At 47.6% G+C, this 25,357-nt stretch overlaps 1 protein-coding gene across 2 annotated transcripts in view; it reads right to left on the bottom strand.

Annotated features, from left to right (window-relative positions):
• LOC140457003 (pyruvate carboxylase, mitochondrial-like) overlaps positions 1 to 11,061 on the bottom strand; it is a 1,063,875-nt gene extending 1,052,814 nt beyond the window's left edge. For both annotated transcript variants that reach the window (XM_072550900.1, XM_072550899.1), the window contains exon 1: positions 10,984 to 11,061. The gene's annotated coding sequence lies outside the window, so the exon portion shown is untranslated. The remainder of the gene's footprint in view (positions 1 to 10,983) is intronic.
• Positions 11,062 to 25,357: the final 14,296 nt, after the last annotated feature.

Below are 25,357 nucleotides of genomic sequence, written 5' to 3'. Positions count from 1 at the left end.
CTGTAAATAAATCTATTCAAGTAAAGGCTGGTGTTTGGATTCTTATTTTGAAGAACTGGTCACTCAAAGTCAAGAAAGCACCTCCATTTAATGCATATATTACAAAAAAAGCATTTTGGCCAACTACACAATACACACATCTTGTGTAGTCACACACTTCTGTCAGTGCCAAGATTTCAGTAAAAGTCTCAAGCATTGCAATTGTATTAAAAACACCCGAGGAAAATTCCATAAACGCATTTGGAATTTTGCCACGGCTAACTACCACAAGAATTCTCCACACACCACCATCTCCACACCTCTCATTTTCCCTACACAAACAGCTCTCATTCAATCAAGTGACTCTCTCCATGAAGCAGTACAAATGATTTTTTTTGGAAAAAGGAGTTTTGAGCATAAAGGCAGGATCACATTGCTCCAAGTCATGTTACAAAGAGACTGCTTTATACTGAATGCCAAGTTTCATCACGGGGCTATGGGATTACAAGCTGAACAATGACACTTTCCTCAACAAAACTGAACATGAAGTGAACTGACCAGCAGCAGTTACACTCTGGGGTGGACAAGTTGGTAGCAAACGCAAAATGCACCAGTCTCGCTCACACGATATTAGGCAGCTTAAAACAATATGTAAAAGAATCACAGAATCCCAACAGTACAAAAAGACACCATTTGCCCTTCAAATTTGTACCAACCTTCCAAACAGCATCCCAGACACAACCCCCAACCCTACCCCTGTAACCCCACATTTACTATGACTAATCTACCTAACCTGCACATATAAAATCATAAGGGGCATGGATAGGATAAACAGACAAGCCTTTTCCCTGGGATGGGGGAGTCCAAAACTAAGAGGGCATAGGTTTAAAGGTGAGAGGGGAAAGATTTAAAAGAGACCTAAGTGGCAACTTTGTCACACAGAGGGTGGTACGTGTATGGAATGAGCTGCCAGAGGAAGTGGTGGAGGCTGGTACAATTGCAACATTTAAGAGGCATCTGGATGGGTATATGAATAGCAAGGGTTTTGGAGGGATATGGGCCGGTTGCTGACAAATGGGACTAGATGGGGTTAGGATATCTGGTTGGCATGGACAAGTTGGACTGAAGGGTCTGTTTCCGTGCTATACGTCTCTATGACTCTGACGCTATCCCGGGGCACTATGAGCAATTCAGCGTGGCCAGTCCACCCAACCCTGCACATCTCTGGACGACAGGAAGAAACTGGAGCACCCGGAAGAAACCCACACAGACAGGGAAAATGTGCAAACTCCACGCATAGTCCCCAAAGGCTGGAATCAAACACAGGGCCCCCAGCACTGAGATAGCAGTGCTGACCAGTGTGCCACCCAAAGGAAAATCTAACATTTCCAGAGCACCTTTCACTGCCTTGGGAAGTGCCAGAGTCTTTTCCAGCTGATGCCTGCCATAACCAATGTAACATAGGAATCCCAGAAACACAGTAAGCTCCCACAAACAGCAACAAGGAGACATCCAGATCATGTACGATTATCAGTCAGGTTCACAGTGTAATTCACGTGCACGTTCAGACACAGGACATTGCTCTGCTTGGGCAAGAGGATCTTGTACATGCCACACTTCTTGGCCAGCTAGGGCTTAAGGGAACAGCAATTCCTGCTGCATTTCTCCATGGCGACATCTGTCTTTGCTCAGGTAAGTAGATTGACAGTTAACAGTTCCTGCATCATCTCCATACCAAACCAAGCAGCACCTTCCTCTCCTGCTATGTAAATTGTTGCTCCCTTTCCAAATTTGGTTTCTTCCATCCCAAACCTGATGCTTGGGATGCAAGAGCGCAAGATAAAAAGCTTTGACTTTGCATCTCTTTTCTAAGTCACATACTACCAAATGATTACTTGTAGACCAGATCATCTGAGTTAGCGTTGTTGGTTAAAGGATGTTGGCCGAGGACACTGGGATAGCACCCCTGTTCTTTTTCCAACAGTGACCAGGGAATCCTTTATCCCTTGTAGCAGTCGCTGCGCTGAGAATAACTCCTGACCAATCCAAGCAAATGGAGACCCAAATTAACGAGTGAGGTAAGAATAGCAAAAATGACGCTCTCTCTCTCGCCTCAATTATTGAAACTGGACACTACTGCAAAGTACAGTATGCTTTGCTTATCAATTCACACTACACAGATTTTAACTGCTTAAATTACACTGGAGTACAATTCTCGCAGCTGCTCCCTGGGGAATTGAAGATTGGACAGTGTCTGCCACTAGCAGCATGTTTATCTACAGCCCAGGATTGTACGGCCATGACGACACAAACCACCCGCACAAAGTTCTCCCCCATCCCAAGCCACGAGCAGCTCATTGCTGAGCTCCAAAATACACCTGACGAATCCGAGAGGATGAGCAGCCCGAGAACGAGAGCACAGCAGGATTCCAATCACTGCTGTGTGAGTATGTGCTACCTTATACAAGGGAATGGCACAGCAAGATTTCATAACTGTTGTCTGGAACCATGTTTTATGTCAGTCTCCCCCGGCCACTATTTTCCGAATTGGTGGACTTTGAAGTGTGCTTGCCGTACTTGGGTATCAAGCCCAAAGCAATATGCACAGCTTTTTCCAAACATAGTGGGCTGTTATTTCCCAGAAACCCATAATAAGATCTTCAGACCGGGTCACCAAGTTTCAGGGACCTTGGAACACACTGATTAAAGCAGACAGTTGGCCGTTCATCCACTCCAGCCTACTCCACCAATCAGATCATGGCTGATCCGACAATGGCCTCAACTCCCAATACCATTTTACCCTTTGGTTAGTCCAGGATCCATCTACCTTACAACCTTGCACCACCCCTTACCCCAGTCCCTGGGGAGGAAAGTTCTCTCAGGAAAAAAAATAATTCTCATCAGCATCTTAAGCAGGGTGTGTGATATATTCTTCGGTTTAAACTGTACCCCTTCCCCCCTCCACCCCCACCCCAAGTTCTGGTTCACACCACAAGGGGAAACATCCTTCCAACTTCTACCTTGCTGAGTCAGCTCAGGGTCTTGCGTTTTTCAGTAAGGGGCCCTCTCATTCTTTGATACTGCAAAAGGATATCGACCTCAACCATTCTTCACCCCTGCTATCAGTTGAGTGAGCCTTTTCTGACTTGCCTGTAATGGTCTTGTATATTTCCTTTACAGAAGGAACAAACCTTGACCTACTGTTGGGATATAAGGCAGGGGAGGTGACTGAGGTGTCAGTGGGAGAGCACTCTGGGGCCAAGGACCATAAAGCTATTAGTTTCAAAATAGCGATGAAAAAGGATAGACCAGACCCATAAGTCAAAGTTCTAAATTGGAGGACGGCCAATTTTGACGGTATTAGGCAAGAACTTCCAAAAATTGATATCCCCATCCACCACATCCTCAGGGAGTTCAGTCCACACACAAGCGACTCGGTGTAAAAAGTTTGCCCCTTGTGCCTTTTTAACATTTCTCTCCTCTCACCCTGAAAATATGCCCCCAGTCTTGAAACCCCCTAGCCTGGGGAAAAGACACTTCCCAATAACACTGTCTAATCCTTCATTATTTCACAAACTTCTATACAGTCACCTCTCTACCTCCTATGCTCCAGTGAAAAACAATCCAGCCTTTCTTTATAATTCAAAAGGACTGAGCAATGAAGACGAGCGTGCCAAACGCTTTTTTAACCACCCTATCTAAACGTGACGCAAACTTCGAGGAATTATGTACCTGCACCCCTACGACCCCCTGTTCTACAATACGATCCAAGGCCCTACCTTTAATTAACATTTGAATAGAAAATGCTGGGGTAGGGGGATCTTATCAGAAAACCTAAATGTACACAAGATGTAAGCAAGCTTGCAACACTATTGCTTGCTCACACTACTGGGTAGATACACAGGCTCATAATCTCACAGACCTCAGCAATCTGAAGGCAGTGAAACTTCATCTGAAAGCTGCAGGTTAAATCCAAACAAGAAATTGAACTTAAGGTGCCCCTCTTGATGCTCAGAATTAATTCACTGCAATCAGATTAAGCAAAACTTCTTTTCCCTCACTTCTTGATGCTTTTGTACTTGTTAAATCACTCTAAAACCTTCACAGACAACTGAGAACTGCAGCTTTTCTTTTAAATAAAAAACCCACTGGTGCAGCAGGGAACGCTGCTGACTTCTGTCCTGGTGATCAATAGGAATAGGAGATCAGGGATACCTGATACTTGTGATGCAACATGAAATCCCTGCTATGAGAAAACCCAACAGAGTTCGGCACCAGTGAAGCCACTTTCACCTCGGAGATGGTAGAAAGCTCAAGCCACGTTCCAGGCACGCAATCTAGCCGGTGGAGTGATAAAGTGGTGGTCTCAAGAAGCCACCAAGTCTGGACATAGAGCTGGAAGGCCATAAATAGAAGGAACGGGAGTAGGCCATTTCGTCCCTCCAGCCTGCTCCACCATTCAATAGGATCATGGTTGATCTGACATTTCCTCGCGCCCACTTTCCCACCCATAACTCTTGATTTTTGAAAATTTTTCATGGGACGAGGACGTCACTGACGATGCAAGCATTTAATGCCCATCCCTAGCTGTCCAGAGGGCAGATAAGAGTCACCACGTCATTGTGGGTCTGGAGTCATATGTAGGCCAGACCAGGTTAGGGTGGCAGATTCCTTCCCTATAAGAACATTGGTGAACCAGGTGGGTTCTTCCAACAATTGACAATCATTAAACTCATAATGGTTATCATTAAACTCATAATTCCAGATTTTTTTTATTGAATTCAAATTCCACCATCTGCGGAGGTGAGATCGGAACTCAGTTCATAAGGTATAGGAGCAGAATTAGGCCATTCAGCCCATCGAGTCTGCTCCGCCATTTGATCATGGCTGACATGCCCCTCACCCCCATAACCCTTCAACCCATTATCCAATTAAAAAGCTGTTTAACTCCTCCTTACATTTACTCACTGTCCCAGCATCCACTACACTTTGGGGTGGTGAACGTCTGAAAACGAACCTTCCAGCTCAGCGAGCTAACGTACATCCAGAACCCCAACCTGAGCTACAAACCTTCTCAAAACTCGACGGCACCACATCTTTCATCAAATAAGGGGACCAAAACGGCTCACAGTACTCCAGGTCTGGTCTCACCAGTGCCTTGTATAGTTGCAACATTACATCCTTATCTTTATATTCTATTCCTTTAGCTATAAAAGCCAACGTTCCATTCACTATCTTTATTATCTGCCGTACCTGCATGCTAGTTTTCTGTGACTCATGAACAAGGACACCCAGATCCCTCTGCACCAGAGCATCCTAAAGTCTCTCTCCATTTAGATAATAGGTTCCCTTCCTATTTTTCCGACCAAAGTGTATGACCTCACACTTCTCCACATTAAACTCCATCTGCCAAACTTTGGCAAACTCTCCAAACCTTTGTAAGGTTCTTATTTCCTCAGTGCAATTTACCATCCCATATATTTCAGTGTCATCTGCAAATTTGGCCTTCTGTCCCTATATCCAACTCATTAATTAGATTGTAAATAGCTGGGATCCAAGGACCGAACCCCAGGGCACCCCACTAGTTACTTTTTGCTATCCAGAAAAAAAACATTTATCCTGACCACAAACTCACTTATCTTCTGTCCAGCAGCCAGTCATCTATCCAAGCTAATAAAGTATCCCAATCCCGTATAACCCAACCTTGTGAATTAACCTTTTGTGTGGCACCTTATCAAATGCCTTCCAGAAGTGGGCAGCACGGTGGCACAGTGGTTAGCACTGCTGCCTCACAGTGCCAGAGACCCGGGTTCAATTCCCGCCTCAGGCGACTGTCTGTGTGGAGTTTGCACATTCTCCCCGTGTCTGCGTGGGTTTCCTCCGGGTGCTCCGGTTTCCTCCCACAGTCCAAAGATGTGCAGGTCAGGTGAATTGGCCATGCTAAATTGCCCGTAGTGTTAGGTAAGGGGTAGATGTAGATGTAGGGGTATGGGTGGGTTGCGCTTCGGCGGGGCAGTGTGGACTTGTTGGGCTGAAGGGCCTGTTTCCACACTGTAAGTAATCTAAAAAAAAAGTCTAGATATATTACATCTACAGGACCCCCATTTTCCACTTTGCTTGTTACATCTTCGAAGAACTCTAGCAAACAAGTCAAACATGTTTTGCCCTTCAAAAAAACCATGCTGACTCTGATGGACAGCGTTTTGACTTTCCAAACGTCCTGACATTGCTTCATTGACAACTCATTCTAACACTTTCCCAACATCAGATGTTAAACTAACTGGCCTGTAATTTCTCACATTTTGCCTCCCTCCCTTTTTGAATACATTAGCAGTTTTCCAATCCACTGGAATCTTTCCTGCATCCAGGGGATTGTGGAATACTGTAACCAATGGATCCCCTGTCTCTGCTGCCACTTCCTTTAATACCCTGGGAGACTTGTCAGCCCTCAATCCTAATAGTTTGCGGGATACCTTTGCCCTCTCGATTTTGATTGTTCCCCAGAACATTATCTGGATCTCCAGATAAACAGTCCAGTGATAATTCCACTAGATCATTGCCTTCTCTGACTCTCCTATGCCTGCCATCCTAGGCAACATTGATCCCCTTTGTCCATCAATGAGAAAAGGTTTTTATATCAGGAACACACTACCCGTGGGGATGGCATGGTCAGATTGTAATAGGGCCTTTGAAAAGATACTTTTTATTTTAGTTCGATCAAGGGTAGCTGGCTGGGTCAGCCTTTATTATCCATCCAAAATTGCCCCTCAAGATGATGACAGCTTGCCACCAACCTTGAACCGCTGCCTTCCGTGTGGTGCAGGTGCACTCACAGTGTAGTTCAGGGAGTGTGTTCTGGCAGATTAACCCAGCCACAGTAAAGGAACAGCCAATATATTTCCAAGCCAGAGTGGTGCATGCCTCAAAGGGGAACCTGCAGGCACTGGCATTCCCATCTATCTGGTGCCCCTGTCCTTCTACCTGGTCCACATCATGGTGCTGTTGAATGAGAGGTCTTATGTCAGACTAAAAACCAAAAGAAATGCTGTAAATCAGGAACAAACACAGAAGTTGCTGGAAACGCTCAGCAGATCTGGCAGCATCTGTGAAGCAAAATCAGAGTTAACGTTTCTGATACAGTTCAGAGGGTCACCGGACCCAAAATGTTATCCCTGATTTTTCTCCACAGATGCTGCCAGACCTATTGAGCTTATCCAACAACTTCTATTTTGTTCTTATGTCAGGCTGTTGCTTAATCTGTCTGTGGGAGAATCAGCCCAATTTTGACAGAAGTTACGTAGAAGGACTTTGCAGGGGCCACAGGGCTGTCTTTGCCATTGTCGTTTCCAGTTTTGTTCCTTTCATTTACAGCTTGTAGCACCACTGACTGGCTAATCAGCCATTTCAGAGAGCATTCAGGAGTCAATCAGACCGCTGTGTGTGTCTGATTGCCAAATTTCCTTCCACAAAAGGGCTGTGAAAAGGGTTTTTTCTCCCCCAACAGTCAACAGTTTGAGTCAGAGAGTTGTACAGCACAGAAGCTCGTCCATGCCGACCAGATATCCTAAATTAATCTCGTCCCATTTACCAGTATTTGGCCCATATTCCTGTAAGCCTTTCCTATTAATGTACCCATCCAGATGCCTTTTAAATATTATAAATGTACCAGTCTCCACCACTTCCTCTGACAGTTCATTCCATACACGTACCATCCTCTGAGTGAAAAACCTGCCTGTTAAAGTCCCCTCATTATCTTAAACCTATGGCCTCTTGTTTTGGTCTTCCCTACCTTCAGGAAAGACCGTGGCAATTCACCACATCTATGCCCCTCATGATTTCACAAACCTTTGGAAGGTCACCCCTCTGCCTCCGACGTTCCAGGGAAAACAGCTGCAGCCGACTCAGTCTCTCCCTTTAGCTCAAAACCTCAACTCCTATAACTTCTTCGTAAATCGTCTCTGAACCCTTCCAGGTTTTAACAACATCTTTCCTATAGCAAGGAGACCAAAACTGAACACCAGTCACCCCGAGGCTAGCCTTTAATTGCAAATTACCACTCGCTGATTGGTGGGACGTGAAAAAAAAAAGTGTCCCCACAACATCAGCCCAGACCTTTGGATTACTAGTCCAGTGACTTTTCCACCACAGACCATAAAATATGGGAGCAGAATTGGGCTGTTCGGCCCATTGAGTTTGATTCACAATTGATCGAAGCGGATATGTTTCTCAGGCCCATTCTCCTGCCTTCTCTCCACATCCCTCGATCCCCTTACTAAACAAGGACCTAATGCTATCTTAAATATACTCAATGACGTGGCCTCCACAGCAACGGGTTCCAAAGATTCACTACTCTCTGGGTGAAGACCCTCATCACTGCACCAGCACTTTCCCTTGCAGAGGACTGGGACGAACTGGCTGCGAGCAGAATCAGATCAGTGCTTCAAAACTATTCCTCAGACAGCAAGTATTTCTAGGATTCAAAGACGGCTATATTCGGTAGATTTGTGCTCTGCTCGCTGAATCCAGGTCTGAAGACACTGTCCTCTGTCTCAGCTTCTCAGGCAATAAACATTTTTCACATGGACACCCCCCCCCCACCTCAATGGTACTGTGATGAGGCACTGGGTGGAAACATGAGGTGGGGTAACCCCTGAGAAATAAATAGGTTTTATGGTTTAGGAACTGAATTCTACTAAGTGGGATCAAAGTGGCTAAAAGTGGGAAAAGAAGTCAAAATGCACAAACGCTGAGGCCATTCAGTCCCTTGCGCCTCCAGCAACCTTCAATACAGGCAGGGCTGAGCTGACTGTAGCCTTGACTCTGCATTCCCTCCCACTCCTAATAGACTCTTGCCCAAAAAGGGAGTCAAACACATATCACCTGCCACTTTAAAAACATCCAATGGGCACATGTCCATCACTCTCTGGGGAAGAGGCTCCCGTGGACCTTCTAAGAGATAACATTCCTGCTCATCTCTCTCTTAAACAGGAGACCTTCTCACGGGTTAAACTGTGCCCCAGTTCTTGTCTCTCCAGGAGGGCTGGGTGGCGGTTTGAGGGGGCGAGGTGGGAGGGAACCTCTCAATGTCCACCCAGTCAACTCTATCTCTTTCAACAAGATAGTTTGTCATTCTTCTAAACTCCAATGAATGCATGCCCAATCTGTGCAAACTTTCATCAACCCCACGAAAGCCAGACATCAAGTGGGGTGAACTTTCTCTCCACTGCATCAGATGCGTATACAGAGAATACGTAAGCCATTTGGCCCCCTGAGGGCTGCTCCACCCTTTAATAAGATCATGGCCGATCATCCATCTCAGTACACTTTCTCCCTCATATCCTTCAGCCCCAAGAACTACACCCACCTCTTCCTCAAAAACAATTAATGTCTCGCCCTCAACCATTTTCTGTGACGAAAAATTCCACAGGCTGAGAAATAAACTTGGGCTGTGACTCCCCGCTCCAATCAGAGTTCCAGACATCCGTAAATAGGCAGGTCAAAACCGCACAGAAGACTTAGAAGCACCGAGTATTCCGGGACCATTGCAACACCCGCAGTAGTTTTGCAGAAAGGCAGAGGGATTCTAATTTTAAATCTCCTAGGATTGGTCAGTCATGACTCAACATAGATCTCCAGCACAGTGTCAATTGTTGAATGGGACCCTGTGCGGGTCAGGAATGCGAAACACCATTTTCGCCCACGTTCCAAGGGTGAGGGTGAGGGCTTCAGCAGCGGATGAGGAGGCGCAGATGTAAATGGTATCGCAGAGGACGGGGGCTTTAGACAGCGATAAAGGGCTTCTGGCAGTTGGAGGTGTAGGGGAGTGGTAAAATGAGTAAGACTGCGAAGCAGCTAACCTCAGTCTCAGACTGGGGTTAGAATTAGTGGTGCGAGGAGGAGAGTTTGTGGCAGAGGCTGAAGGCACTGATTTCAGTTGAATTGGAGGAAATTAGAGGTTTTCCAATCCTCGATGTCACACATGCAGCCTGTAAGCACTGAGGCAGTCAGGAAAAGTAGTGCTGTCATTTGGAATCTTTGTTAACCACCTCTCACAACAACCTAGCTGAACCAGGGTAACATGACATCTCTAATAGGACTAACGTCAAGACCACGTAGATCAGCATCAGGACAAAATTGAACCAGAACAGGGTTAATATCAGACTGCAGCAGGATTCAGTACAGATACACCCTGACATCAGCATTAGGAAAGGTATACGTTAACTCCACATCTAGACTGGACAAGGACCAGATCGGATCTGGTCAAAAAGCAAATCTAACCAGGACTGCAACTGGGGTGGTGGGCAAAACGGGAGTGCAACAGGAATGCACTGGGGGCAAAATGGGAGGGCAATGTGACCAGATCAGGAATGCACTGGGGGCAAAATTGGGAGTGCAACAGAACCTGATCAGGAATGCACTGGGGGCAAAATGGGAGGGCAATGTGACCAGATCAGGAATGCACTGGGGGCAAAATTGGGAGTGCAACAGAACCTGATCAGGAATGCACTGGGGGCAAAATGGGAGGGCAATGTGACCAGATCAGGAATGCACTGGGGGCAAAATTGGGAGTGCAACAGAACCTGATCAGGAGTGCACTGGGGGCAAAACGGGAGGGCAACGTGACCGGATTAGGAATGCGATGGGGGCAAAACGGGACGTGATTAGGAATGCACTGGGAGCAAAACGGGAGTGCAACGGGACCTGATCAGGAATGCGATGGGAGTTGATCAGGAATGCAATAAGACCAGGACAGGGGTGCAGCTCTTGCAGCAAACTCCAGGTGAACTTTCCTCGAGCAGGGAAAGGGGGCGGGGTCAAAGATCCCGGGGCCGGGGAGAGGGCCGCACCCCCCCCGCGGTATACCCCACACACACACACAAACCCCAAAACCGGACAGTCAGGCTTCCGCTTCCATTAAACCACCCCACCGACCTCCCCTCCCGCAGACAGCCCGGCAGCGATTCGCCCCAAAGACCGGAGATGCCCGAATGCCCTGCGCGTTACCTCAACCGCCGACAGCGGAGACGCCGCGCACTCCGACCTGCCCCCAACAAGCCGAACCCACCGAGGGTAGGAACCACGTGCGCAGGAAAACCCCGCCCCCCTCGCTCACCCTCATTGGCCGAGAGCCGGCGCCGTCGCCTCCCATTGGCGAGACCAGCCGTCTGTATGGGGCGGGTGGAGAGGGAGGCGGGGAAGGTGACGTCGTTCAACCGGTGGCTGGTCAGGACGGAGGTCCATCAGGAAGGGGCGGGGTGAGAGGTAAACACACGTGACCTGAGCCATTCAAAAGGCTTGAGAGTGTCAAAGAGCTCGCGGCGTCACCACGGCAACAGCCAAAAGCCCCTCCCTCCCCGCGTGGTGATGTTCACCGTGTGACCAGAGGCTGAGGGACGAAAGCCGACGGTGACGCCCCTCCTCAGCGCGTGAATGAGGCTGACTGGCGCCCCCTTTGGTGATGCCCAGTGGACAATGAGCCCAGATATCAGGGGTCAGGTTCGGGGGAAGTGAATTCGAATCCCGACAACGGCCGCTGCTGCAATTGAACAGCAAGAACAATATAGGGTTCAGAGTCTAACAATGACCATGAATCCATTCTTGATGAGACGGGAAACCACGTCTGATTCGCTATTTTCCTTTCTAGAAGGAAATCTGCCACCTTTGCCCAATCTTTCCTAAAAATCAGTCCAGACGCACAGCCCTCTGGGCTTTAATTCATAGAATCCCTACAGTGTGGAAAGAGGACATTTGCCCAATACGTAAACACCAACCCTCAAAATACTATCCCACCACACACTTTCCCCTACCCTATATTTACGTCTGACGAATCCACCCTAACCTGCACATCCCTGTGCACTATGGGACAATTTAGCACGGCCAATCCACCCTAACCTGCACATCCCTGGACACGATGGGACAAGTTAGCATGGCCAATCCACCCTAACCTGCACATCCCTGGACACGATGGGACAAGTTAGCATGGCCAATCCACCCTAACCTGCACATCCCTGGACACGATGGGACAAGTTAGCATGGCCAATCCACCCTAACCTGCACATCCCTGGGCACTATGGGACAATTTAGCACGGCCAATCCACCCTAACCTGCACATCCCTGGACACGATGGGACAAGTTAGCACGGCCAATCCACCCTAACCTGCACATCCCTGGGCACTATGGGACAATTTAGCACGGCCAATCCACCCTAACCTGCACATCCCTGGACACTATGGGACAATTTAGCACGGCCAATCCACCCTAACCTGCACATCCCTGGACACGATGGGACAAGTTAGCACGGCCAATCCACCCTAACCTGCACATCCCTGGGCATTATGGGACAATTTGGCACGGCCAATCCACCCTAACCTGCACATCCCTGGACACTATGGGACAATTTAGCACGGCCAATCCACCCTAACCTGCACATCCCTGGACACGATGGGACAAGTTAGCATGGCCAATCCACACTAACCTGCACATCCCTGGGCACTATGGGACAATTTAGCACGGCCAATCCACCCTAACCTGCACATCCCTGGACACTATGGGACAATTTAGCACGGCCAATCCACCCTAACCTGCACATCCCTGGGCACTATGGGACAATTTAGCACAGCCAATCCACCCTAACCTGCACATCCCTGGACACTATGGGACAATTTAGCACGGCCAATCCACCCTAACCTGCACATCCCTGGACACGATGGGACAAGTTAGCATGGCCAATCCACCCTAACCTGCACATCCCTGGGCACTATGGGACAATTTAGCATGGCCAATCCACCCTAACCTGCACATCCCTGGGCACTATGGGACAATTTAGCATGGCCAATCCACCCTAACCTGCACATCCCTGGACACTATGGGAAAATTTAGCACGGCCAATCCACCCTAACCTGCACATCCCTGGACACTATGGGAAAATTTAGCATGGCCAATCCACCCTAACCTGCACATGCCTGGGCACTATGGGACAATTTAGCACGGTCAATCCACCCTAACCTGCACATCCCTGGACTGTGGGAGGGAATAGCATGCAGACACAGGGAGAATGTGCAAACTCCACACAGACAGTCACGTGAGGCTGGAATCGACCCTGACACCCTGGCACTGTGAGGCAGCAGTGCGAGCCACTGAGACCACATGCCGCACAAAATGGATGTGCCAGTAACTCCCATATCGCGTGGAAAAAAATTATTCAAAACAAAAATAATGGCAATTGATCCTTCATTATGACAATCACCAGAATAGGTCTGACAAAACCCCCAACACCGCCTCCCCCTCCACCCATCACACCATGTTGAAACGGACTTGGAGGTGCCAGTGTTGGACTGCGATGGACAAATTTAAATATCACACAGCTCCAGGTTATATCCAATATGAAGGAGAGCAGCTGACAAAAGGCTAGCACTGCCAAATAAACCTGTTAGACGAGAACCTGATATTTCATGATTTTTAACTGGATTAACACTCACCACTGGTGGTGACACTCACTATAATAACACTGACTGACCCCCCTGTGGAGACACTCTCTATAATAACACTGACTGACCCCCCTGTGGTGACACTCACTATAATAACACTGACTGACCCCCCTGTGGTGACACTCACTATAATAACACTGACTGACCCCCCTGTGGTGACACTCTCTATAATAACACTGACTGACGCCCTGTGGTGACACTCACTATAATAACACTGACTGACCCCCCTGTGGTGACACTCACTATAATAACACTGACTGACCCCCCTGTGGTGACACTCTCTATAATAACACTGACTGACCCCCCTGTGGTGACACTCTCTATAATAACACTGACTGACCCCCCTGTGGTGACACTCTCTATAATAACACTGACTGACCCCCCTGTGGTGACACTCTCGACAATAACACTGACTGACCCCCCTGTGGTGACACTCACTATAATAACACTGACTGACCCCCTGTGGTGAAACTCTCTATAATAACACTGACTGACCCCCCTGTGGTGACACTCACTATAATAACACTGACTGACCCCCCTGTGGTGACAATCACTATAATTACACTGACTGACTCCCTGTGGTGACCCTCTCTATAATAACACTGACTGACCCCCCTGTGGAGACACTCTCTAAAATAACACTGACTGACCCCCCTGTGGTGACACTCACTATAATAACACTGACTGACCCCCCTGTGGTGACACTCTCTATAATAACACTGACTGACTCCATGTGGTGACACTCTATAATAACACTGACTGACTCCATGTGGTGACACTCTCTATAATAACACTGACTGACCCCCCCTGTGGTGACACTCTATAATAACACTGACTGACTCCATGTGGTGACACTCTCTATAATAACACTGACTGACCCCCCCTGTGGTGACAATCACTATAATTACACTGACTGACTCCCTGTGGTGACCCTCTCTATAATAACACTGACTGACCCCCCTGTGGAGACACTCTCTAAAATAACACTGACTGACCCCCCTGTGGTGACACTCACTATAATAACACTGACTGACCCCCCTGTGGTGACACTCACTATAATAACACTGACTGACTCCCCTGTGGTGAAACTCTCTATAATAACACTGACTGACCCCCCTGTGGTGACACTCTCTATAATAACACTGACTGACCCCGCTGTGGTGACACTCTCTATAATAACACTGACTGACTCCCTGTGGTGACACTCTATAATAACACTGACTGACTCCCTGTGGTGACACTCTCTATAATAACACTGACTGACCCCCTTGTGGTGACAATCACTATAATAACACTGACTGACTCCCCTGTGGTGACACTCTCTATAATAACACTGACTGACCCCGCTGTGGTGACACTCTCTATAATAACACTGACTGACCCCCTTGTGGTGACAATCACTATAATAACACTGACTAACCCCCTGTGGTGACACTCTCTATAATAACACTGACTGACCCCCTTGTGGTGACAATCACTATAATAACACTGACTGTCTCCCCTGTGGTGACACTCACTATAATAACACTGACTGATCCCCCTGTGGTGACACTCTCTATAATAACACTGACTGATCCCCCTGTGGTGACACTCACTATAATACCACTGACTGACCCCCCTGTGGTGACACTCTATAATAACACTGAAAGTCTCCCTGTGGTGACACTCAAAATAATAACACTGACTGACCCCCCTGTGGTGACACTCTCTATAATAACACTGACAGACTCCCCTGATCTGACACGCACTATAATAACACAGACTGACTCCCCTGTGGTGACACTCTCTGTAATAACAGTGACTGACCCCCCTGTGGTGACCCTCACTATAATAACACTGACTGACCCCCTGTGGTGACACTCACTATAATAACACTGACTGACTCCCTGTAGTGACACTCAAAGTAATAACACTGACTGACCCCCCTGTGGTGACACTCACTATAATAACACTGACTGACCCCCCTGTGGTTACACTCACTATAATAACACTGACTGACTCCCTGTGGTGACACTCTCTATAATAACACTGACTGACCCACCTGTGGTGACACTCAGAATAATAACACTGACTGACCCCCCTGTGGTGACACTCTCTATAAAAACACTGACTGACCCCCCTGTGGTGACACTCTCTATAATAACACTGACTGACCCCCCTGTGGTGACACTCACTATAATACCACTGACTGACCCCCCTGTGGTTACACTTACTATAATAACACTGACTGACTCCCCTGTGGTGATAATCTCTATAATAACACTGACTGACCCCCCTGTAGTGACACTCACTATAATAACACTGACTGACCCCCCTGTGGTGACACTCTCTATAATAACACTGACTGACCCCCCTGTGGTGACACTCTCTATAATAACACTGACTGACCCCCCTGTGGTGACACTCTCTATAATAACACTGACTGACCCCCCTGTGGTGACACTCTCTATAATAACACTGACTGACCCCCCTGTGGTGACACTCAAAATAATAACACTGACTGACCCCCCTGTGGTGACACTCTCTATAAAAACACTGACTGACCCCCCTGTGGTGACACTCTCTATAATAACACTGACTGACTCCCCTGATCTGACACGCACTATAATAACACAGACTGACCCCCCTGTGGTGACACTCACTATAATAACACTGACTGACCCCCCTGTGGTGACACTCTATAATAACACTGACTGACCCCCCTGTGGTGACACTCTCTATAAAAACACTGACTGACCCCCCTGTGGTGACACTCTCTATAATAACACTGACTGACTCCCCTGATCTGACACGCACTATAATAACACTGACTGACCCCCCTGTGGTGACACTCTCTATAATAACACTGACTAACCCCCCTGTGGTGACACTCTTTATAATAACACAGACTGACCCCCCTGTGGTGACACTCACTATAATAACACTGACTAACCCCCCTGTGGTGACACTCTCTATAATAACACTGACTGTCTCCCCTGTGGTGACACTCTCTATAATAACACTGACTGACCCCCTGTGGTGACACTCTCTATAAAAACACTGACTGACCCCCCTGTGGTGACACTCTCTATAATAACACTGACTGACTCCCCTGATCTGACACGCACTATAATAACACAGACTGACCCCCCTGTGGTGACACTCACTATAATAACACTGACTAACCCCCCTGTGGTGACACTCTCTATAATAACACAGACTGACCCCCCTGTGGTGACACTCACTATAATAACACTGACTGACCCCCCTGTGGTGACACTCTATAATAACACTGACTGACCCCCCTGTGGTGACACTCTATAATAACACTGACTGACCCCCCTGTGGTGACACTCTCTATAATAACACTGACTGACCCCCCTGTGGTGACACTCTCGACAATAACACTGACTGACCCCCCTGTGGTGACACTCACTATAATAACACTGACTGACCCCCTGTGGTGAAACTCTCTATAATAACACTGACTGACCCCCCTGTGGTGACACTCACTATAATAACACTGACTGACCCCCCTGTGGTGACAATCACTATAATTACACTGACTGACTCCCTGTGGTGACCCTCTCTATAATAACACTGACTGACCCCCCTGTGGAGACACTCTCTAAAATAACACTGACTGACCCCCCTGTGGTGACACTCACTATAATAACACTGACTGACCCCCCTGTGGTGACACTCTCTATAATAACACTGACTGACTCCATGTGGTGACACTCTATAATAACACTGACTGACTCCATGTGGTGACACTCTCTATAATAACACTGACTGACCCCCCCTGTGGTGACACTCTATAATAACACTGACTGACTCCATGTGGTGACACTCTCTATAATAACACTGACTGACCCCCCCTGTGGTGACAATCACTATAATTACACTGACTGACTCCCTGTGGTGACCCTCTCTATAATAACACTGACTGACCCCCCTGTGGAGACACTCTCTAAAATAACACTGACTGACCCCCCTGTGGTGACACTCACTATAATAACACTGACTGACCCCCCTGTGGTGACACTCACTATAATAACACTGACTGACTCCCCTGTGGTGAAACTCTCTATAATAACACTGACTGACCCCCCTGTGGTGACACTCTCTATAATAACACTGACTGACCCCGCTGTGGTGACACTCTCTATAATAACACTGACTGACTCCCTGTGGTGACACTCTATAATAACACTGACTGACTCCCTGTGGTGACACTCTCTATAATAACACTGACTGACCCCCTTGTGGTGACAATCACTATAATAACACTGACTGACTCCCCTGTGGTGACACTCTCTATAATAACACTGACTGACCCCGCTGTGGTGACACTCTCTATAATAACACTGACTGACCCCCTTGTGGTGACAATCACTATAATAACACTGACTAACCCCCTGTGGTGACACTCTCTATAATAACACTGACTGACCCCCTTGTGGTGACAATCACTATAATAACACTGACTGTCTCCCCTGTGGTGACACTCACTATAATAACACTGACTGATCCCCCTGTGGTGACACTCTCTATAATAACACTGACTGATCCCCCTGTGGTGACACTCACTATAATACCACTGACTGACCCCCCTGTGGTGACACTCTATAATAACACTGAAAGTCTCCCTGTGGTGACACTCAAAATAATAACACTGACTGACCCCCCTGTGGTGACACTCTCTATAATAACACTGACAGACTCCCCTGATCTGACACGCACTATAATAACACAGACTGACTCCCCTGTGGTGACACTCTCTGTAATAACAGTGACTGACCCCCCTGTGGTGACCCTCACTATAATAACACTGACTGACCCCCTGTGGTGACACTCACTATAATAACACTGACTGACTCCCTGTAGTGACACTCAAAGTAATAACACTGACTGACCCCCCTGTGGTGACACTCACTATAATAACACTGACTGACCCCCCTGTGGTTACACTCACTATAATAACACTGACTGACTCCCTGTGGTGACACTCTCTATAATAACACTGACTGACCCACCTGTGGTGACACTCAGAATAATAACACTGACTGACCCCCCTGTGGTGACACTCTCTATAAAAACACTGACTGACCCCCCTGTGGTGACACTCTCTATAATAACACTGACTGACCCCCCTGTGGTGACACTCACTATAATACCACTGACTGACCCCCCTGTGGTTACACTTACTATAATAACACTGACTGACTCCCCTGTGGTGATAATCTCTATAATAACACTGACTGACCCCCCTGTAGTGACACTCACTATAATAACACTGACTGACCCCCCTGTGGTGACACTCTCTATAATAACACTGACTGACCCCCCTGTGGTGACACTCTCTATAATAACACTGACTGACCCCCCTGTGGTGACACTCTCTATAATAACACTGACTGACCCCCCTGTGGTGACACTCTCTATAATAACACTGACTGACCCCCCTGTGGTGACACTCAAAATAATAACACTGACTGACCCCCCTGTGGTGACACTCTCTATAAAAACACTGACTGACCCCCCTGTGGTGACACTCTCTATAATAACACTGACTGACTCCCCTGATCTGACACGCACTATAATAACACAGACTGACCCCCCTGTGGTGACACTCACTATAATAACACTGACTGACCCCCCTGTGGTGACACTCTATAATAACACTGACTGACCCCCCTGTGGTGACACTCTCTATAAAAACACTGACTGACCCCCCTGTGGTGACACTCTCTATAATAACACTGACTGACTCCCCTGATCTGACACGCACTATAATAACACTGACTGACCCCCCTGTGGTGACACTCTCTATAATAACACTGACTAACCCCCCTGTGGTGACACTCTCTATAATAACACAGACTGACCCCCCTGTGGTGACACTCACTATAATAACACTGACTAACCCCCCTGTGGTGACACTCTCTATAATAACACTGACTGTCTCCCCTGTGGTGACACTCTCTATAATAACACTGACTGACCCCCTGTGGTGACACTCTCTATAAAAACACTGACTGACCCCCCTGTGGTGACACTCTCTATAATAACACTGACTGACTCCCCTGATCTGACACGCACTATAATAACACAGACTGACCCCCCTGTGGTGACACTCACTATAATAACACTGACTAACCCCCCTGTGGTGACACTCTCTATAATAACACAGACTGACCCCCCTGTGGTGACACTCACTATAATAACACTGACTGACCCCCCTGTGGTGACACTCTATAATAACACTGACTGACCCCCCTGTGGTGACACTCTCTATAATAACACTGACTGACCCCCCTGTGGTGACACTCACTATAATAACACTGACTGACCCCCCTGTGGTGACACTCTCTATAATAACACTGACTGACCCCCCTGTGGTGACACTCTCTATAATAACACTGACTGACTCCCTGTGGTGACACTCTCTATAATAACACTGACTGTCTCCCCTGTGGTGACACTCTCTATAATAACACTGACTGACCCCCCTGTGGTGACACTCTATAATAACACTGACTGACCCCGCTGTGGTGACACTCACTATAATAACACTGACTGACCCCCCTGTGGTGACACTCTATAATAACACTGACTGACCCCCCTGTGGTGACACTCTCTATAATAACACTGACTGACCCCCCTGTGGTGACACTCTATAATAACACTGACTGACCCCCCTGTGGTGACACTCACTATAATAACACTGACCGACTCCCCTGTGGTGACACTCTATAATAACACTGACTGACCCCCCTGTAGTGACACTCTCTATAATAACACTGACTGACTCCCCTGTGGTGACACTCTCTATAATAACACTGACTGACCCCCCTGTGGTGACACTCACTATAATAGCACTGACTGACCCCCTGTGGTGACACTCTCTATAATAACACTGACTGACCCCCCTGTGGTGACACTCTCTATAATAACACTGACTGACCCCCCTGTGGTGACACTCACTATAATAACACTGACTGACCCCCCTGTGGTGACACTCACTATAATAGCACTGACTGACCCCCTGTGGTGACACTCTCTATAATAACACTGACTGACCCCCTGTGGTGACACTCTATAATAACACTGACTGACCCCCCTGTGATGACACTCTATAATAACACTGACTGACTCCCCTGTGGTGACACTCTATAATAACACTGACTGACCCCCCTGTGGTGACACTCACTATAATAACACTGACTGACCCCCTGTGGTGACACTCTATAATAACACTGACTGACTCCCTGTGGTAACACTCTCTATAATAACACTGACTGACTCCCCTGTGGTGACACTCTCTATAATAACACTGACTGACTCCCCTGTGGTGACACTCACTATAATAACACTGACTGACTCCCCTGTGGTGACATTCACTATAATAACACTGACTGACTCCCTGTGGTAACACTCTCTATAATAACACTGACTGACTCCCCTGTGGTGACACTCTATAATAACACTGACTGACCCCCCTGTGGTGACACTCTATAATAACACTGACTGACTCCCCTGTGGTGACACTCTATAATAACACTGACTGACCCCCCTGTGGTGACACTCTCTATAATAACACTGACTGACTCCCCTGTGGTGAAACTCACTATAATAACACTGACTGACTCCCCTGTGGTGACACACTATAATAACACTGACTGACCCCCTGTGGTGACACTCTCTATAATAACACTGACTGACCCCCCTGTGGTGACACTCTCTATAATAAAACTGACTGACCCCCCTGTGGTGACACTCTATAATAACACTGACTGACCCCCCTGTGGTGACACTCTCTATAATAACACTGACTGACTCCCCTGTGGTGACACTCTATAATAACAATGACTGACTCCCCTGTGGTGACACTCTATAATAACACTGACTGACCCCCTGTGGTGACACTCTCTATAATAACACTGACTGACCCCCCTGTGGTGACACTCACTATAATAACACTGACTGACCCCCCTGTGGTGACACTCTCTATAATAACACTGACTGACCCCCCTGTGGTGACACTCTCTATAATAACACTGACTGACCCCCCTGTGGTGACACTCTATAATATCACTGACTGACCCCCCTGTGGTGACACTCTCTATAATAACACTGACAGACCCCCCTGTGGTGACACTCTCTATAATAACACTGACTGACCCCCTGTGGTGACACTCACTATAATAACACTGACTGACCCCCCTGTGGTGACACTCACTATAATAACACTGACTGACCTCCCTGTGGTGACACTCACTATAATAACACTGAGTGACCCCCCTGTGGTGACACTCTGTATAATAACACTGACTGAACCCCCTGTGGTGACACTCTCTATAATAACAATGACTGACCCCCCTGTGGTGACACTCTGTATAATAACAATGACTGACCCCCCTGTGGTGACACTCTCTATAATAACAATGACTGACCCCCCTGTGGTGACACTCTATAATAACACTGACTGACCCCCCTGTGGTGACACTCACTAGAATAACACTGACTGACTCCCTGTGGTGACACTCACTATAATAACACTTACTAACCCCCCTGTGGTGACACTCTGTATAATAACACTGACTGAACCCCCTGTGGTGACACTCTGTATAATAACACTGACTGACCCCCCTGTGGTGACACTCACTATAATAACACTGACTGACCCCCCTGTGGTGACACTCTGTATAATAACACTGACTGACCCCCCTGTGGTGACACTCACTACAATAACACTGACTGACCTCCCTGTGGTGACACTCACTATAATAACACTGAGTGACCCCCCTGTGGTGACACTCTGTATAATAACACTGACTGAACCCCCTGTGGTGACACTCTCTATAATAACACTGAGTGACCCGCCTGTGGTGACACTCTCTATAATAACACTGACTGACCCCCCTGTGGTGACACTCACTATAATAACACTTACTAACCCCCCTGTGGTGACACTCTGTAGAAGAACACTGACTGACCCCCCTGTGGTGACACTCACTATAATAACACTGAGTGACCCCCCTGTGGTGACACTCTCTATAATAACACTGACTGACCCCCCTGTGGTGACACTCTATAATAACACTGAGTGACCCCCCTGTGGTGACACTCTCTATAATAACACTGACTGACCCCCCTGTGGTGACACTCACTATAATAACACTGACTGACCCCCCTGTGGTGACACTCACTATAATAACACTGACTGACCCCCCTGTGGTGAAACTCACTAAAATAACACTGACTGACCCCCCTGTGGTGACACTCACTATAATAACACTGAGTGACCCCCCTGTGGTGACACTCACTATAATAACACTGAGTGACCCCCCTGTGGTGACACTCTCTATAATAACACTGACTGACCCCCCTGTGGTGACACTCTATAATAACACTGAGTGACCCCCCTGTGGTGACACTCTCTATAATAACACTGACTGACCCCCCTGTGGTGAAACTCACTAAAATAACACTGACTGACCCCCCTGTGGTGACACTCACTATAATAACACTGACTGACCCCCCTGTGGTGACACTCACTATAATAACACTGACTGACCCCCCTGTGGTGAAACACACTATAATAACACTGACTGACCCCGCTGTGGTGACACTCACTATAATAACACTGACTGACTCCCTGTGGTGACACTCTCTATAATAACACTGACTGACCCCCTTGAGGTGACAGTCTCTATAATAACACTGACTGACTCCCTGTGGTGACACTCACTATAATAACACTGACTGAACCCCCTGTGGTGACACTCTCTATAATAACACTGACTGACCCCCTTGAGGTGACAGTCTCTATAATAACACTGACTGACCCCCCTGTGGTGACACTCACTATAATAACACTGAGTGACCCCCCTGTGGTGACACTCTCTATAATAACACTGACTGACCCCCCTGTGGTGACACTCACTATAATAACACTGACTGACCCCCCTGTGGTGACACTCTCTATAATAACACTGACTGACCCCCCTGTGGTGACACTCACTATAATAACACTGAGTGACCCCCCTGTGGTGACACTCTCTATAATAACACTGACTGACCCCCCTGTGGTGACACTCACTATAATAACACTGACTGACCCCGCTGTGGTGACACTCACTATAATAACACTGACTGACCCCCCTGTGGTGACACTCTCTATAATAACACTGACTGACCCCCCTGTGGTGACACTCTCTATAATAACACTGACTGACCCCCCTGTGGTGACACTCACTATAATAACACTGACTGACTCCCTGTGGTGACACTCTCTATAATAACACTGACTGACCCCCCTGTGGTGACACTCACTATAATAACACCGACTGACACCCCTGTGGTGACACTCACGAGAATAACACTGACAGACTCCCCTGTGGTGACACTCACTATAATAACACTGACTGACTCCCCTGATGTGACACTCACTATAATAACACTGACTGACCCCCCAGTGGTGTCACTCTCTATAATAACACTGACTGACCCCCCTGTGGTGACACTCACTATAATAACACTGACTGACCCCCCTGTGGTGACACTCACTATAATAACACTGACTGACCCCCTGTGGTGACACTCACTATAATAACACTGACTGACCCCCTGTGGTGACACTCACTATAATAACACTGACTGACCCCCCTGTGGTGACACTCTCTAAAATAACACTGACTGTCTCCCCTGTGGTGACACTCTCTATAATAACACTGACGGACTCCCGTTTGGTGACAGTCTCTATAATGACACTGACTGATCCACCTGTGGTGACACTCACTATAATAACACTGAGTGACCCCCCTGTGGTGACACTCTCTATAATAACACTGACTGACCCCCTTGAGGTGACAGTCTCTATAATAACACTGACTGACTCCCTGTGGTGACACTCACTATAATAACACTGACTGAACCCCCTGTGGTGACACTCTCTATAATAACACTGACTGACCCCCTTGAGGTGACAGTCTCTATAATAACACTGACTGACCCCCCTGTGGTGACACTCACTATAATAACACTGAGTGACCCCCCTGTGGTGACACTCTCTATAATAACACTGACTGACCCCCCTGTGGTGACACTCACTATAATAACACTGACTGACCCCCCTGTGGTGACACTCTCTATAATAACACTGACTGACCCCCCTGTGGTGACACTCACTATAATAACACTGAGTGACCCCCCTGTGGTGACACTCACTATAATAACACTGACTGACCCCCCTGTGGTGACACTCACTATAATAACACTGACTGACCCCGCTGTGGTGACACTCACTATAATAACCCTGACTGACCCCCCTGTGGTGACACTCTCTATAATAACACTGACTGTCTCCCCTGTGGTGACCCTCTCTATAATAACACTGACTGACTCCCGTTTGGTGACAGTCTCTATAATGACACTGACTGATCCACCTGTGGTGACACTCACTATAATAACACTGACTGACCCCCCTGTGGTGACACTCTATAATAACACTGACTGACCCCGCTGTGGTGACACTCTCTATAATAACACTGACTGACCCCCCTGTGGTGACACTCTATAATAACACTGACTGACCCCCCTGTGGTCACACTCTCTATAATAACACTGACTGACTCCCCTGTGGAGAAACTCACTGTAATAACACTGATTGACTCCCTGAGGTGACACTCACTACAATAACACTGACTGACCCCCCTGTGGTGACACTCTCTATAATAACACTGACTGTCTCCCCTGTGGTGACCCTCTCTATAATAACACTGACTGACTCCCGTTTGGTGACAGTCTCTATAACAACACTGACTGATCCCCCTGTGGTGACACTCACTATAATAACACTGACTGACCCCCTGTGGTGACACTCACTATAATAACACTGACTGACT

The sequence above is a fragment of the Chiloscyllium punctatum genome, chromosome 31 (assembly GCF_047496795.1).
Source record: "Chiloscyllium punctatum isolate Juve2018m chromosome 31, sChiPun1.3, whole genome shotgun sequence".
Lineage (NCBI taxonomy): Eukaryota > Metazoa > Chordata > Chondrichthyes > Orectolobiformes > Hemiscylliidae > Chiloscyllium > Chiloscyllium punctatum.
The sequence above is the reverse complement of the archived record's forward strand: the minus strand, read 5'-3'. Positions and strand labels throughout refer to the sequence as shown.